General features: G+C 39.0%; 1 pseudogene across 1 annotated transcript; it reads right to left on the reverse strand.

Annotated features, from left to right (window-relative positions):
* Positions 1-8829: 8829 nt before the first annotated feature.
* On the reverse strand, positions 8830-16857 carry LOC308639848 (proline-rich protein 3-like; annotated as a pseudogene). Its single transcript has 2 exons — positions 16429-16857; positions 8830-8976 (listed from the first exon to the last, which is right to left on the reverse strand). The product of its transcript is annotated as a proline-rich protein 3-like (transcript).
* Between the last annotated feature and the right edge of the window lie 279 nt (positions 16858-17136).

The following is a 17136-nucleotide window of genomic DNA, read 5'->3' on the forward strand; positions in this document are numbered from 1 at the left end:
AATGGGGTAGTTTTCCTAATTTCTCTTGCAGTAGATTCATTGCTTATGTATAGAAATCCATTTGATTTATGAGTATTGATTTTATATCCTGCTACTTTACTGAATTCATTTTTTTAGGTCTAGAAGTTTTCTGGTGGAATTATTTTGATCTTCTATAGAATCATGTTGTCAGCAAATAGTGATAGTTTGAGTTCGTCGTTTCCTATTCATATCCTTTTAATTTCTTTCATCTTATCTATTTGCTCTGGCTAGAGTTTCAAGTACTATGTTGACTAGAAGTGGTGAAAGAGGCCATCCTTCTCTTGTTCTAGTTTTTAGACAAAATGTTTTAAATTTTTCTTCATTTGTAATGATGTTGGCTTGGGCTTAGCAAAGATAGCTTTTACAATGTTGAGTTATGTTCCTAGTATCCTTAGATTTTCTAGTGTTTTTAACATGAAGAGGTGCTGCATTTTGTCAAATGTTTTTTTTTCTGTTTCTATTGAGATAATCATATGCTTCTCATATTTAAGTCTATTGATATGATATATTATGCTTCTTGATATCTGTATGTTGAACCAACCTTAAAACCAAGAGATTAACCCCACTTGATCATGGCACACTTTCTTTTTAATATGTATTTGTATGCAATTTGCAAGAATTTTATCGAAAATTTTCACATCTATGTTCATAGAGATATTGGTCTAAATTTTCCTTTCTTTAATGTGTCTTTGTCTGGTTTTGTAATTGGAGTGATATTGGCCTCATAGAAGGAGTTTGGAAGGGTTTTCTCTCTGGCTATTTCATGGAATACTTTGAGTAGTATTGATATTAGTTCTTCTTTGAAGATCTTGTAGAACTCAGCTCTGAATCCGACTGGTCCTAGGCTTTTCTTGGTTGGTAGGCTTTTGATAGCATCTTCTATTTCATTGTATAAAATTTATCTATTTAAATTGTGTATGTCTTTCTGATTCAGATTGAGTAGATCATATGTCTGTATAAATCTGTAGGTGTCTTTGAGATTTTCTATTTTATTGGAATAAACAATTTCAAAATAGTTTCTAATTATGTTCTGTATTTCAATAGTGTCTGTTGTGATGCCTCCTTTTTCGTCATGAATTTTAGCAATTTGATCTTTCCCTCTCCTTCTCTTCATTGGTATATCTAAGGGTCTAATTTCAATTTTATTTTATTTTTTTAAAAACAACGGGTCATTTTGTAATTTTTTTTCAGTTGTTTCTTTTATTTCAATTTCATTGATTTCAAGTCTGATTTTAATTATTTCCTGTCTTCTACAACATTTGGTGTTGATTTTTTTAATTCTTTTTCTAGGGCTTTGAGATGTAATGTTAGGTCATTTATGTGTCGACTTTTTATTCTTTTAATGAATTAACTCAGTGCAATGAACTTTCCTTTTAGCTTTGCCTTTATAGTATCCGAGAGATTTTGATATGTTGTATCAGTGTTCTCATTGACCTCTAAGAATTTTTATCATCTCCCGTATATCGTCTTGTATTTATTGTTTATCCAATAACATATTAGTTTCCAGGTGTTGAAGTAGCTTATATTTTTTATTTTATCATTCATTTTAAATTTCATTTCATTATGATCCAATAGAATGCAGTGTAGTATCTCTATTTTGTTTTTGGTGAGAGTGTCTTTGTGGCATAGCATATGGTGTGTTTTAGAGAAGTGTCCATGTGCTGCAGAGAAAAAGGTGTATTTATTTATTGATGTGAAATACTTTATATATGTCCATTAAGTCCCAAAATTGAGTGTATTATTTAGCTCTATAGTTTCTTAGTGTCGTTTGTGTTTGGGAGGTCTCGCCAGTGGTGATAGAAGTATGTTAAAGTAACCCAGCATCATTGTGTTGTGTTATATTTGATTCTTGAAATTGGGAAGGGTTTGTTTGATGTATGTAGATGCTCCATTGTTTGGGGAATAAGTATTTACAATTGTTATATTTAGTTGCTATATGATTCCCTTAAGCATTATGAAATGTTCTTTATTCCTTCTGACTAACTTTGAATTGAAGTCCACTTTGTCTCATTTGAGGATGGAAACCCCTGCTTGTTATCACAGTCCATGTAAGTGACATTTTTTTCCCCAACCTTTCTCTTTTAGTGTATGGATGTCTTTTCCTAGGAGCTGAGTCTCTGGAAGACAGCATATTGTTGTTTTAATCCAATGTGACAATATATGTCTTTTCATTGATGAGTTTATACCATTAACATTCAGGTTTATTTATTGAGAATACAAATGTGAGTTGTATTCTCAGATATTTTGGTTAATTTTTGATTTTGATTTTGAATTAGTTTCTCCCTTGATTGACCTTTTCTTTAGTGTAGCTCCCCCCTTTTCTGGTTTTCTTCTTTTTCTCCTCCTCCTCCTCCTCCTCCTCCTCCTCCTCCTCCTCCTCCTCCTCCTCCTTTTCATTTTCTCCTTGTGGAATATTTTGCTGAGAATATTTTGTAGTGCAGGCTTTCTAGTTGTGAATTCTTTTAACTTCTGTTTATCATAGAAGGTTTCTATTTTATCTTCAGATATGAAGCTTAATTTTGCTGGATATAAAATTCTCACTTGGCATTCATTTTCTTGAAGAGCTTGATATATATTATTCCAGGACCTCCTGGGGTTTAGGATCTGGGTTAAGAAATCAGCTGAAAGCTGAATTGGTTTTTTCTATATTACTTTGATATTTTTTTTCTCTTACACCTTTAATATTCTATCCTTATTCTGTATGTTAGTCATTATTATTATAATGTGCCTTAGGATGGCCCTACTGTACTTTTGTACATTTGTGGTCCTGTAAACCTCTTGTAGTTGATTTTCCATTTCATTCTTTAGATTTGCTAATTTTTCTGACATTATGTCTCTCAAAAATTGTGCATTCCTTTGTTTGTATCTCCAGGCCTCCATCTCTTCCAATAAATCTTAAATGTGGTCTTTTCTTGTTATTCTATATTTCTTGAAAATTCTTTTCGTGGTTTCTTACCATGTTCTCTGTGAGGTCAACTTTATTTTCAAGGGTATATATTTTGTCTTAATTGCTTGAGGTTCTGTCTTCTATGTGGTCTAGTCTGGTTGAATTTTTAATTTGTTTTATTGTTTCCTTCACTTCAAGGATTTCTGCTTAATTTCTTTTTATAGTCTCTGCCTCTTTACTGAAGTGATATTTCACTTCCTCTATTTTCTCTCCTATACCATCCTTTATTTCAAATATCAGCCTACCTATGTATCTTCTAAATTCTTTCTTTGACATTTCTTCTACTGTGTTGTATATGTATTCTATTACTGAAACATCTTAGTTTTTATGGTGCTTTATTCCCTTGTTTCATTCATTCATGTTGTTGCTGTTTCATGTGTCTTCTCATCTAGCAGTATGGATCGGGGGCAGTACAGTTTCTACCCTGTAGTCTTGTAGTGTCCCTGAAGGCTTCAAGTACCTCACCTTTAAGGGGAAACTAATATTAAAAGCACTCAATGGAAACAATATGTGCCTTTAAACCAAATACCTCCTATGGGCATCCACAGTTTTGTTGCAATAAATAAAAACAATATGTTCAATTATTGTCTAAATACAAACAGTAAGTGTGCTAAAAGGTGTTATCAATTCAATGATGAACAATGAGGGAATATAAGTAGTGTAATTTGCGATGTATATGAAGGGAAAGGAGAGAAGATAGAGGGAAAAATATAGTAAGAGTCAGAGAGGAATTAATAGAGGTTAGCTGTTAGTATGAAAGAAGTGAGAAAGAATCCAGGGAGATAGGTGAGACAAAAAATATATATACGATTTTTTTAAAAAAATTGGTATATGCAGAGAAGTGTGATAACTGGGCCAAAGGGTGTTCCATTCCAACTTTTCTGAGAAATCTTCATACTGCTCTCCAGAGTGGTTACACCAATTTGTAGTCCCACCAGCAATGTATGAGTATGTATGAGTGTCCTTTATTCCTACATTCTAACCAAACATTTATTTTTACTTGTATTCTTGATATTTGCCATTCTGACTAGTTTTAATTTGCAGTTCTATAATTGCTAGTGACATTGAATCATTTTTTTCATATATTTGTTGACCATTCATATTTCTTCTTCTGTGAAATGTCTGTGGGTTCATTCCTTTGCCCATTTATTGATTGATTTGTTTGTGAGGGTTTTTTCTTGTGTGTGTGTGTGTGTGTGTGTGTGTGTGTGTTAACTTTTGGAATTCTTTATATATCCTGGGTATTAATGCTTTATCTGAGGTGCAGGTGGCAAAGATTTTCTGCTATTCTGTAGGCTTTTTGTTCACATTCTTGATTGTTTCCTTTGCTGTGAAGAAGCTTCTTAGTTTGATACAACCCCACTCATTGATTCTTTATTTTACTTCTTGCACTTTCTGAGTCTTGTTGAGGAATTCAGTTTCTAAGCTGACATAATGGAGATTTGGGCCTACTTTTTTTTTTCTAGTAGGATCAGTGTTTCTTGTCTACTGACTTGGTACTTGATTCAATTAGAGTTTTGTGCCAGAAGAGAGATAGGGGTTCAATTTTTTTTATTACATTTTGATTTCCAGTATTCCTGGCAATATTTGTTGAAGAGGCTTTATTTTTTCCAATGTATGCTTTACCCATAACATAATTTGATCACTGTCATTCCCTACCTCTTTCCTTTATAGTCCCTCCTTCTCCCCCTGGTATACTCACTTCACTCTACTAATCTCCCTCCTGTTATTAATTTTAATCAGTGCATTATAATTAAATATGAAATTGAGATTTACTTTGGCACATTCATTCATATAAATGAAATAACTGGATAGATTTACTTTTCTAGTACTCCTTCCCTCTTCATATTCTTTCTCTACTTAAATTATGTACTTTCTATTTTTGTGAGATCCCTTTTTTATTACACTTTTTCTCTTTCTAGTTTCCATATATAAGAGGAAACAATCTACCTTTGACATTCTGAGTGGGGCTAATTTCACTTAGGGTGCTATTCTCAAGTTCCATGCATTTACTAGCAAATGACATCATTTTATATTTTTATGGCTAAAACTCCATTGTTTGTATATGCTATATATTTTTATACTATCATTGATTCAAGGATATATAAGCTTGTTCCATAACATAGGCAATTGTGAATTGTGCTGCTAAAAATGTTGATATTCATGTATCACTGCAGTGTACTGATTGTAATTCTTTAGGATAAACACAATGAAATTGTATATCAGGTTCATAGGGCAGTTCCATTTTTAATTTTAAAAATCTTCAAACTGTAATGCAGAACAGTTATACTAATTTTGCAATTCTACCAATAATGTATTAGTTCACATTTTTCCCACACCCTTGCCAGGAAATTTTGTTATTTCTAGCCCTAATGATTAACATTCTAACTGAAGTGATATGAAATTTCAATGTAGCTTTGATTTACATTCACACAATTGCTAACAACATTGATTTGTTTTTCAATTATTTATTGACCAATTCTATTTCTTCTTTTGTGAAATTACTATTTAATCATTTGACAATGTATTTGTTAGGTTTTCATTTGTCATTTGAATTCTTCTTTATATATTATGAAAATTAAATCTTTGTTAGATGAGTAGCTGGCAAAGATTTTCTTCTACTTTATAGAGTCTCTTCTTAAGTTGTTAAACATATCCTCTGCAGTGCAGAAGCATTTTAACTTAATGCCATCCAACTTATATTTTCTTGTTTTTTTTTTTTCCCTTAAGATTTAGGAGTCTTATTAAGAAAGTTGATGCTTGAGCCAATATGTTGAAGTATTGATCCTAAGTTTCTAGCATTTGCATAATTTCTGATCTACATCCTAGGTTTTGATACATTTTATAATAAGGTAAAATAAAAAAGTTAATTATACACATAAAAAGACAGTATTAAATGACTACATTACAGATGTATCAATAAAGTCAGTCTTTAAAATTTTGATGAATTGTTGTAGGTCAGATAATAATTAATGATTTTTTTCTTTTAATTATTTTCTTCCTTTCCTTTTATTTCTTACTCTACCTCCAACTTCTCCTATACGGATCTTCCATTTATCTTTGAGATATATAATATCTCCTACTTTTCCTCCTTATTTTGATATAACATTCACATATGAGAGAAAACTCTCAACCCTGGATTTTCTTTCTTTTTTAATATGTATTTTTTAGTTGTAGTTGGATACAATATCTTTATTTCACTTATTTGTTTTTATGTGGTCCTAAGGATCAAATCCAGCACCCTACACTTGCTAGGTGAGAGCATTGCCACTTAGATACAACCCCGGCCCACAACCCGGGATTTTGTGAGTCTGGCTTATTTCGCTTAGCATGACATTCCCCAGTTCCATCAATTTATGAGCAAATGCCTAATATCATTCTTTTTTATGGCAGAGCAAAAATTGTGTGTCACATTTTTCTCTATTCATTTGTCTCTTAATGGGCATCTGGACTGATTCCATACCTTGGTTATTATAAATTGTGTTGCTATAAACATTGATGTGACTGTATAAGTAGAATGTGGTGATTTTAGATTTTTTGAGTAATTACCAAAAGATAGCTTGGTCATATGGTGATTCAATTTCCATTTTTTTAAATATCTCTGTATTGCATTTCAGAGTAGTCATACAAATTTTGAGTCGTACAAAAAATAAATGTGTGTACTTTTTCACAAATCATCACTTGCATTTAGTACTATTTGTATTCTTGAGAGTTGCCTTTCTGAATAGAGTGAGATAAAATGTCAGTGTTGTTTTAATTTGAATTTTCTTGATTGCTGGAGATTTTGAATTTTTTTTCAATATTGAATTGTTGTGTGTCTTCATCTAAGAGATATCTGTTATGTTTACAATTTATTGATTGGGTTATTTGGTTTTCTGTTGCTGACTTTTTTGAGTTCTTTATTTATTTTAAATAATAATCCCATGTCAGAGGGGAAGTTGGCAAAGGTTTTCTTGTGTTCTGGAGTTTCTCTCTTCATGCTTTTAATCGTATACTTTTCCGGGCAGAAACTTTTTTTTAAATTTGAGGTCATTAATTTCATTTATTGATTGCTGGTTATATTTATTGAGCATTAAGGGTCTTTGGAATAAAGTCGATGCTTGTAATAGTATGATGCAGTGTTGGTCCCATGTTTTTCTAGAAGTTGCAAACTTTCTGGTCTAATTCTGAAGCTTTTGGTCCACTTTGATTAGACTTATGTGGAAGGTGAGAGATATTCTTCTACATATGCATATCTACCTTCCTAGCATCATTTTTAAAAGGCTATCATTTATCCAACATATATTTTTGGACCCTTTTTGAGAATCAGATGACTGTAAGTAGGTGGCTTTTTCTCTGTCTTCTATATTATCCCTTTGATATTCATGTCTATTTTGATGCTAATACCACGTCTTTTTGTTACTATTATGTCTGTAGTGTAATTTAATATCAGGTATTTTGATGCCTCCTGAATTTCTTTTCTTACTCAGGATTGCTTTGACTACTCTGGATCTCCTATCCTTCCAAATCAATTTTATGATTGTTATTTATAGTACTATGAAAAATGTTATTGGCATTCTCATGGAAATTGCATAGAATCTGCATAACATTTATGTTAATATATTTGTTTTGGCAATATTAATTCTGCCAATCCAAAACCATGGGAGGTCTTTCCATCTTCTAATATATTCTTTTTTTTTTTTTGGTTTCCATTGCATTTATTACTAATATTTAAAAAATGTTAAAAAGAAAAAAATTCATTCTCAGTTCTCCAGTGGCTCTCCTCCCTCCCTCTTGCCCACACAACTCCTGACCCATTTCCTCAGGGCCAGCTTAAAACTGAACCTGCTCACTGTCTTTTTCACAGAAAACAACCAGTGCCAGGGATGTGAGGGAAGAGTGTCAGAAGAGAGCAGCAGTACTGCCCATGTTCCACCCAAAGATAGGCCAGGTGGAGATTCACAGAATTCAAATGAAAGGGCTGGTAGCTTCATAATGACACAGTCTAACTAAAACGGTGTAAATAGGGGCTGGGTAGGGAGGCCCATCTGAGGCTTTGCAAGACATCACTGGCCTGTGTCAGACCAAGAATAATCAACACCAGGAGAAGTACAGGGAGGACCAGGGAGGCAGTCTTGTGGAGTTTCTCAATGCTCCCAAGTTGGGATGTGGGGAAAGTCTAGAGGGCACCAAGAACCTCGCTCATTTTGGCAGAAAAACTTATTCTAGTGTTGGGAAATCACAAAAATGCCACAGACACTGATGGGGGGATGCACAGTTTCACAAAGCACAGTGATCACAGACCATAGCAGTGGGGATCATGCTACTGACAGGGAAACTACAAAATCCAAAAGCAGGGGCAGTTGCCTTTCAGGAAGCAACTCTGTACCAGTCACCCAAACTTGACCTCAGGTCAGAAAACCTGGCGAGTTTCTCTAGCAGCTGAAAACACTGGGATGTCACATAAAAAGGACTTAACACAAGCAGCTAAAGTGGGTAGGAAACCGCTTCAGAGCTCTCAGGAATTGAGGGCAGTACTGGGGACAGGTGGAATGATGCACAAGAAACAGCACCAAAGAGGTTTCCTGTTCCACAGTCATTTGGTGAAAGGGAAGAAGATCCAGGAGGCAGTTGAAGGGAGCAAGAAGGGGTCCCAGAGGCATGTCTCTGGAGGCTGGATCAGAATACAGAGCACACTGAGCACCAGTGATGAAACACAGCTCTGGACCCCAAACTGGGGAGGTGGTGGATGGGAGTGGATATGTCATTGACCGAGGGTGTTGGGTGGAAGAGCCTCACAGTAGTCTTCACAGGGCCATAGGGAAATACATGGCCACTGGGTCACAGAGGGCTCCTTCCAGCCTGGATGGGAAGGCACAGTCTCACAGAGGAGGTCCGTTGACGTCTGGGTGGTAGAAGGCACAGAGGTTTTCATATCTACAGTGGTCCTTTTTGGAAAAGTGTCAACAGAAGGGGCAGTCAGATTTGTCTTCCATAACCTGGGAGCCATCCTTAGGAGGGTAGGTATTCTTTTTTTTTATTATTTTATTGTTGGTTGTTCAAAACATTACATAGTTCTTAATATACCATATTTCACAGATTGATTCAAGTGGGTTATGAACTCCCATTTTTACCCCGTATACAGATTGCTGTGTCACATCAGTTACATTTCTATTGATCTACAAATTGCCTTTCTAGTGACTGATGTATTCTGCTGTCTATCCCATTCTCCATTGTCCCCTCACCCCTCCCCTCCCCTCCCCTCCCCTTCTCTCTCTCCATCCCCTCTACTATAAATCGTTTCTTCCACTTACATAATTTTTCTCCTACTCCTCCTTTCCTCTTATGTGTAATTGTGTATAACCCTGAGGCTCACCTTCCAATTCCATGCAATTTCCCTTCACTCTCACTTTCCCTCCCGCCTCTCATCCCTGTTTAATGTTATTCTTCTTCTCCAGCTCTTCGTCTCTACCCTGTCCTTGGTTACTCCCCTTATATCAAAGAAGACATTTGACATTTGTTTTTTAAGGATTGGCTAGCTTCACTTAGCATAATCTGCTCTAATGCCATCCGTTTCCCTCCAAATTCTATGATTTTGTCATTTCTTATTGCAGAGTAATACTCCATTGTGTATAAATGCCACAATTTTTTAATCCATTCATCTATTGAAGGGCTTCTAGGTTGGTTCCACAATCTTGCTATCGTGAATTGTGCTGCTATGAACATCGATATAACAGTGTCCCTGTAGCATGCTCTTGTTAGGTCTTTAGGGAATAGACCAAGAAGAGGAATAGCTGGGTCAAATGGTGGTTCCATTCCCAGCTTTCCAAGAAATATCCATACTGCTTTCCAAATTGGCTGCACCATTTTGCAGTCCCACCAACAATGAACAAGTGTACCCATTTCCCTGCATCCTCGCCAGCACTTGTTGTTGTTGGACTTCTTAATGGCTGCCAATCTTACTGGAGTGAGATGGTATCTTAGGGTGGTTTTGATTTGCATTTCTCTGACTGCTAGCGATGTTGAGCATTTTTTCATGTACTTGTTGATTGATTGTATGTCCTCCTCTGAGAAGTGTCTGTTCAGGTCCTTGGCCCATTTCTTGATTGGGTTATTTGTTATCTTATTATCTAATTTTTTGAGTTCTTTGTATACTCTGGATATTAGGGCTCTATCTGAAGTGTGTGGGGTAAAGATTTGTTCCCAGGATGTAGGCTCCCTGTTTATCTCTCTTATTGTTTCTTTTGTTGAGAGAAAACTTTTTAGTTTGAGTAAGTCCCATTTGTTGATTCTGGTTGTTAACTCTTGCGCTATGGGTGTCCTATTGAGGAATTTGGGGCCTGACCCCACAGTATGTAGATCATAGCCGACTTTTTCTTCTATCAGACGCCGTGTCTCTGATTTAATATCGAGCTCCTTGATCCATTTTGAGTTAACTTTTGTGCATGGCGAGAGAAAGGGATTCAGTTTCATTTTGATGCAAATAGATTTCCAGTTTTCCCAGCACCATTTGTTGAAGATGCTATCCTTCCTCCATGGCATGCTTTTAGCCCCTTTATCAAATATAAGATAGTTGTAGTTTTGCGGATTGGTTACTGTGTCTTCTATTCTGTACCATTGGTCCACTCGCCTGTTTTGGTAACAGTACCATGCTGTTTTTCTTACTATTGCTCTGTAGTATAGTTTGAAGTCTGGTATCGCTATACCGCCTGATTCACACTTCCTGCTTAGCATTGTTTTTGCTATTCTGGGTCTTTTATTATTCCATATGAATTTCCTGATTGTTTTATCTATTTCTACAAGAAATGCTGTTGGGATTTTGATTGGGATAGCATTGAACTTATAGAGAACTTTTGGTAATATCGCCAGTTTGATGATGTTAGTTCTGCCTATCCATGAGCAGGGTATATTTTTCCATCTTCTGAGGTCTTCTTCTATGTCTCTTTTTAGGGTTCTGTAGTTTTCATTGTATAGGTCTTTCACCTCTTTTGTTAGGTTGATTCCCAGGTATTTTATTTTTTGGGGGGATATTGTGAATGGAGTAGTTGTCCTCATTTCCGTTTCAGAGGATTTGTCGCTGATATACAGGAATGCATTTGATTTATGCGTGTTGATTTTATATCCCGCCACTTTGCTGAATTCATTTATTAACTCTAATAGTTTCTTTGTAGACCCTTTTGGGTCTGTTAGGTATAGAATCATATCGTCTGCAAATAGTGATAATTTAAGTTCTTCTTTTCCTATTTTTATGCCTTTAATTTCTTTCGTCTGTCTAATTGCTCTGGCCAGTGTTTCGAGGACTATGGTGAACAGAAGTGGTGAGAGAGGGCATCCCTGTCTTGTACCAGATCTTAGAGGGAATGCCTTCAATTTTTCTCCATTCAGAATGATGCTGGCCTGTGGCTTATCATAGATTGCTTTAACAATGTTGAGGTATGATCCTATTATCCCTAATTTTTCTAGAGTTTTGAACATAAAGGGATGCTGTACTTTGTCGAATGCCTTTTCTGCATCTATCGAGATGATCATATGGTTCTTATTTTTAAGTCTATTGATGTGGTGAATAACATTTATTGATTTCCGTATATTGAACCAGCCTTGCATCCCAGGGATGAATCCTACTTGATCATGGTGTATAATTTTTTTGATATGTTTTTGAATCCGATTCGCCAGAATTTTATTGAGTATTTTTGCATCTAGGTTCATTAGAGATATTGGTCTGTAGTTTTCTTTCTTTGAAGTGTCTTTGTCTGGTTTAGGAATCAGGGTGATGTTGGCCTCGTAGAATGTATTTGGAAGTTCTCCCTCTTTTTCTATTTCCTGAAATAACTTGAAAAGTATTGGTGTTAGTTCCTCTTTAAAGGTTTTGTAAAATTCTGCTGTATACCCATCCGGTCCTGGGCTTTTCTTAGTTGGTAGTCTTTTGATGGTTTCTTCTGTTTCCTCTATTGTTATTGGTCTGTTTAGGTTGTCTATATCTTCCTGACTCAATCTGGGCAGATCATATGACTTAAGAAATTTATCGATGCCTTCACTATCTTCTATTTTATTGGAGTATAAGGATTCAAAGTAATTTCTGATTATCTTCTGTATTTCTGAAGTGTCTGTTGTGATATTGCCTTTTTCATCCCGTATGCTAGTAATTTGGGTTCTCTCTCTTCTTCTCTTCGTTAGCGTGGCTAAGGGTCTGTCAATTTTATTTATTTTTTCAAAGAACCAACTTTTGGTTTTGTCAATTTTTTCAATTGTTTCTTTTGTTTCAATTTCATTAATTTCAGCTCTGATTTTAATTATTTCTTGCCTTCTACTTCTTTTGCTGTTATTTTGCTCTTCTTTTACTAGGATTTTGAGATGATATATGAGATCGTTTATTTGTTGGTTTTTTCTTTTTTTAAGGAATGCGCTCCAAGCAATGAATTTTCCTCTTAAAACTGCTTTCAATGTGTCCCATAGATTCCGATATGTTGTGTCAGTGTTTTCATTTATCTCTAAGAATTTTTTAATTTCCTCCTTGATGTCTTCTATGACCCATTGATCATTCAGTAACCTATTGTTCATTCTCCACGTGATGCATGATTTTTCCTTCCTTCTTTTATCGTTGATTTTCAGTTTCATTCCATTATGATCAGATAGGATGCATGGTATTATTTCTACTCCTTTATATTGTCTAAGAGTTGTCCTGTGACATAATATATGATCTATTTTTGTGAAGGATCCATGTGCTGCTGAGAAAAATGTGCAACTACTTGATGTTGGGTGGTATATTCTATATATGTCAATTAAGTCTAGGTTGTTAATTGTGTTGTTGAGTTCTATAGTTTCCTTATTTAACTTTTGTTTGGAAGATCTGTCCAGTGGTGAGAGAGGTGTGTTGAAGTCTCCCATGATTATTTTATGGTGGTCTATTAGACTCTTGTACTTGAGAAGAGTTTGCTTGATGAACGTAGCTGCACCATTGTTTGGGGCATATATATTTATGATTGTTATGTCTTGTTGGTGTATGGTTCCCTTGAGCAGTATGCAGTGTCCCTCTTAATCCTTTTTGATTAACTTTGGCTTGAAATCTATTTTGTTTGATATGAGTATGGACACTCCTGCTTGTTTCCGCAGTCCATATGAGTGGAATGATTTTTCCCAGCCTTTCACCTTCAGTCTATGTATATCTTTTCCTATCAAATGCGTCTCCTGTAGGCAACATATTGTTGGATCTTGTTTTGTGATCCATTCGACTAGCCTGTGTCTCTTAATTGGTGAGTTTAAGCCATTAACATTTAGGGTTATTATTGAGATTTGGTTTGTTCCTCCAGTCATATTTGTTTATTTATGTTACTAAACCTGATTAGTTTTCCTCTTTGGTTACTTTCCCCCTTTACTGTCCTACCTCCCACTGATGGTTTTCAATGTTATTTTCAGTTTCCTCTTCCTGTAATGTTTTGCCAAGGATTTTTTGAAGAGATGGTTTTCTAGCTGCGAATTCTTTTAACTTTTGTTTATCGTGAAAGGTTTTAATTTCATCTTCCATCCTGAAGCTTAATTTCCCTGGATACACGATTCTTGGTTGGAGCCCATTTTCTTTCAGTGTTTGAAAAATGTTATTCCAGGATCTTCTAGCTTTCAGAGTCTGTGTTGAGAGATCAGCTGTTATCCTGATTGGTTTGCCCCTAAATGTAATCTGCTTTCTTTCTCTTGTAGCTTTTAAAATTCTCTCCTTATTCTGTATGTTGGGCATCTTCATTATAATGTGTCTAGGTGTGGATCTCTTATGATTTTGCACTTTTGGCGTCCTGTAGGCTTCTAGGATATGGGATTCTGTTTCATTCTTCAAGTCTGGGAAGTTTTCTCATATTATTTCATTGAATAGATTGTTCATTCCTCTGGTTTGGAGCTCTGTGCCCTCCTGTATCCCAATGACTCTTAAGTTTGGTCCTTTAATGTTATCCCATATCTCTTGGATGTTCTGCTCATGGTTTCTTAGCAGTCTTGCTGAACTGTCTATGTTCTTCTCAAGTTGAAATACTTTGTCTTCATTGTCTGATGTTCTATCTTCTAAGTGATCTATTCTGCTGGTAGTATTGTCAATTGAGGTTTTAAGTTGGTTTATTGCTTCCTGCATTTCTAGGATTTCTATTTGTTTGTTTTTTATTACTTCTAACTCCCTGTGAAATTGATCTTTTACTTCCTGGATTTGTTTCTGTAGTTCCTTGTCAATGTGATCTTTCATTGTCTGATTTTGCTGTCTCATGTCTTCCTTGAGACTCCAGATCATCTGAAGCATGTATATCCTGAACTCTTTATCTGACATTCCATCTGTTGCAGCTATTACCTCTTCTAGAGTTGAGTTGACCTGCATTGCTTGTGGTCCTTTCTTTCCTTGTCTTTTCATGTTGCTTGCGTTTCTTTCTGCTTCGTGAAACTGTTGTGTTTTTGAAATTTTTCCCCCTGTTTATTTATGTTGCTCTTGTATATTTGGGATATCTCTCTTGTAGGGCGGGTAGTGGCTGTGATCCTCCTCTAATCAGGGTGATCTATCCACTACGCTGATTGGTCATAGGTCTGCCCGCCCTGCGGGCACGGGTGGCTGCTCTACTCTGCCCCCACTCCAATTGTGGTGACGTTCCTACCACGTCCTCGGATCGTTGGTCCTGATCCGGACTTGGGCAGCAGCTCTTCTCCACCCCTACTCCAATTGATGTGGCGTGTCTACCACGCTGGTCGGCCTCCAAGCCTGTTCCGCCGGTGGGTCTCAGATCTGCCCACCCTGCGGGCCTGGGTGGCAGTTCTGCTCAACCCCCACTCCCAGTGGGGGTACCTAACTGCCTCTCCAACGGGTCTCTGGGCTCCTTCCGGACGCTGGCGGCGGCTCTGTTCAACCCCCACTCCAACCAGTGTGACGTGACTGCCTCGATGCTACTCGTCCACCACACTGGCCGGCTGCCGAGCCTGTCCTGCCAGTGGGACACAGGACTGCCTACCTTGCAGGGTCAGACAGCAGCTCTTCACGGCCTCCACTCCAAGTGGGTTGACTTGGCTACCCTGCCGTCGGGTCGCTGGTCCTGTTCCAGGCGTGGGCAGCTACTCTCCTCGGCCCCAGCTGCAGTTGGGGTGTCGCGATACCACACTGGCTGGACCCTTAGCCTGCTCTGGGCACAGGAGGCAGCTCCACTCTGCCCTCCAGGCCCCCACAGCACCCAGCAGGACCCGGACCAAGAAGCAGTCCCTGTAGGATCCCCAACCCTGAGCCAGAGCCGCTTCGGGAGCCAGGAGCCGGTCTCTCCGATCCCCGCCACTTTCTGCTAGGAGCAGGCTCCTCAGGGCTACCGCTGCGGGTTCCCCAATCCCAGGCCAAAGCCGCCCCGGGAGCCCAAGCCTGGCCGCACCAGACTCTCCCTGCTTGGTGCCCAAGCCTGGCCGCACCAAACTCTCCCTGCTCGGTGCACGCTCCCCTGGGAGCAGAGTCTAAGACGCACTTCCCGCGGGCTCACCAGCTCCGGGTCAAAACTGTTCCAGGAGACAGAGTCCCGCTGCCCCTCGTCGCAAGTTTCACTTGTGGCTGGCCTCAGCTCGCGGTCCCCGCAGGCTCCACGGCCCTGGGCTCAAGCAGCCATGAGAGCCAAAACCCAGCCTCTCCGGTCCCTGCCACACTCTGCTCGGAGCAGGCTCCACAGAGGTACCCCAGCCTCAGGCCCAGGCAGCCCCGGGAGCCCGAGCCTGGCAGCTCCAACGTCTCCCAGCTCAGTGTACACTCAGACAGGGGCAGGGTCAAAGACACAGTTGCCGCGGGTTCCCTAGCCCCGGGCCAAGAAGGATCTCCCGCCCTGGGCCAAAGCAACCCGGGGAACTAGAATCTGGCCGCTCAAAGCCCGGCGCCCGCCTTGCCAGGGGTGAGGCCTGAAGAGTATTCTCCTCAGAGTTTCCAATCCCGAGCCTGAGCGATCTGTCTGCGCGACGCAGGCAAATACCAGCCTGGAATCACCTGTTCTGTAGTTGAATGAGCTGAGATCAGTAGAAAACAGGGATGATTGCATCAGCTCTCCATGATGGCGGCTGCAGTCCTCCTCCGTGTTCCCACCGGTGTCGGGAATCGAACTGGACCGATTCTCTCCTCTATTTCAAAGCTGGAATTCAGCACTCAGCACGGCCAGTGTGCCACTGGCAGGAGCCTGCAGAATCCGCTTCGCTGTAATCCCTCTCTGGTACCTCGCGGCTAATTAACTCGGGCGCATCCCAGACTCCATCCATGGGGCGGTCCGCCGACCAAGTACTGCTTCCCTCCATGCGGAGAAATCGCCCGCGACCAAGCCCCTGCAGCTGAATCCCGCGTGCTGGAATTCTGACCTCTAGATTCTGGAGCACCTCAATTTCACTGGGGATTCCCACCAAGGTAGCCTTCAGCCATTTCACCTCGTGTTTCTCCCGCACAGTGGCGCAGCGTACTGGTGTGCTGCACTCCCTTGGCCGCCATCTTCCCTCGGGTAGGTATTCTTGATAAGAGACCAGCTTTTGAGCCTTCGAGGGTTCCTCTGCTCTTTGTGAAAGCTCTCCCTAGAGAGACCCCCATGGCCTGGCCCCAGAAAAGGGGGTTCAGCACTGACCTCCCCCACACCAACCACAACCGTATGGGCCAGACCTGGGGCCAAGGCCTCCCTGGATTGGGCCTTTGCCCCGGGGAGGATGTGGGAGACTCAGCAGTGGTGGAATCATCAGACCCCTTGATCCTAGAGGACCTCTGTGAAGAGCTGACTTGGGGTCACTAGGCTTTCCATTGGCCATGGGGGAGGGCCCAGAGGGCTGGAACTCTCATCTTCTATGGGACTCTCATCTTCCTCATCTCCAGTCTCTTCCCGCTCAGACAGTGGTGGCTGCTGTGGCAGCGGCTGCTGTTGCTGATTCTGCTTCTTTCGTTTCGGCATCATGGCTGCAGCAATGGCTGCAGAGGGATTTGCAGGGCAGTGAGGAAGCCTAATATCTTCTTTAATTTCCCATTGTTATATATTCTTATTTGTTTGTTCCTTTTACCAATATGTAGTGTCAATCTTTCTCTTCAGCTTAATTTTTGTTTTGAAATCTGCTTTGAGAGATATGAGAATAGCTACTCCTGATTGATTTCAGACCCTATTTTCATGGACTATTTTTTTCCATGATTTTAGTTTCAGCTTGTTTCCTTGTGTTTTCAAACATGTTTGACTTGC

This window comes from Spermophilus citellus, assembly GCF_964194105.1.
Source record: "Spermophilus citellus genome assembly, chromosome: X".
In the NCBI taxonomy this organism is placed as follows: domain Eukaryota; kingdom Metazoa; phylum Chordata; class Mammalia; order Rodentia; family Sciuridae; genus Spermophilus; species Spermophilus citellus.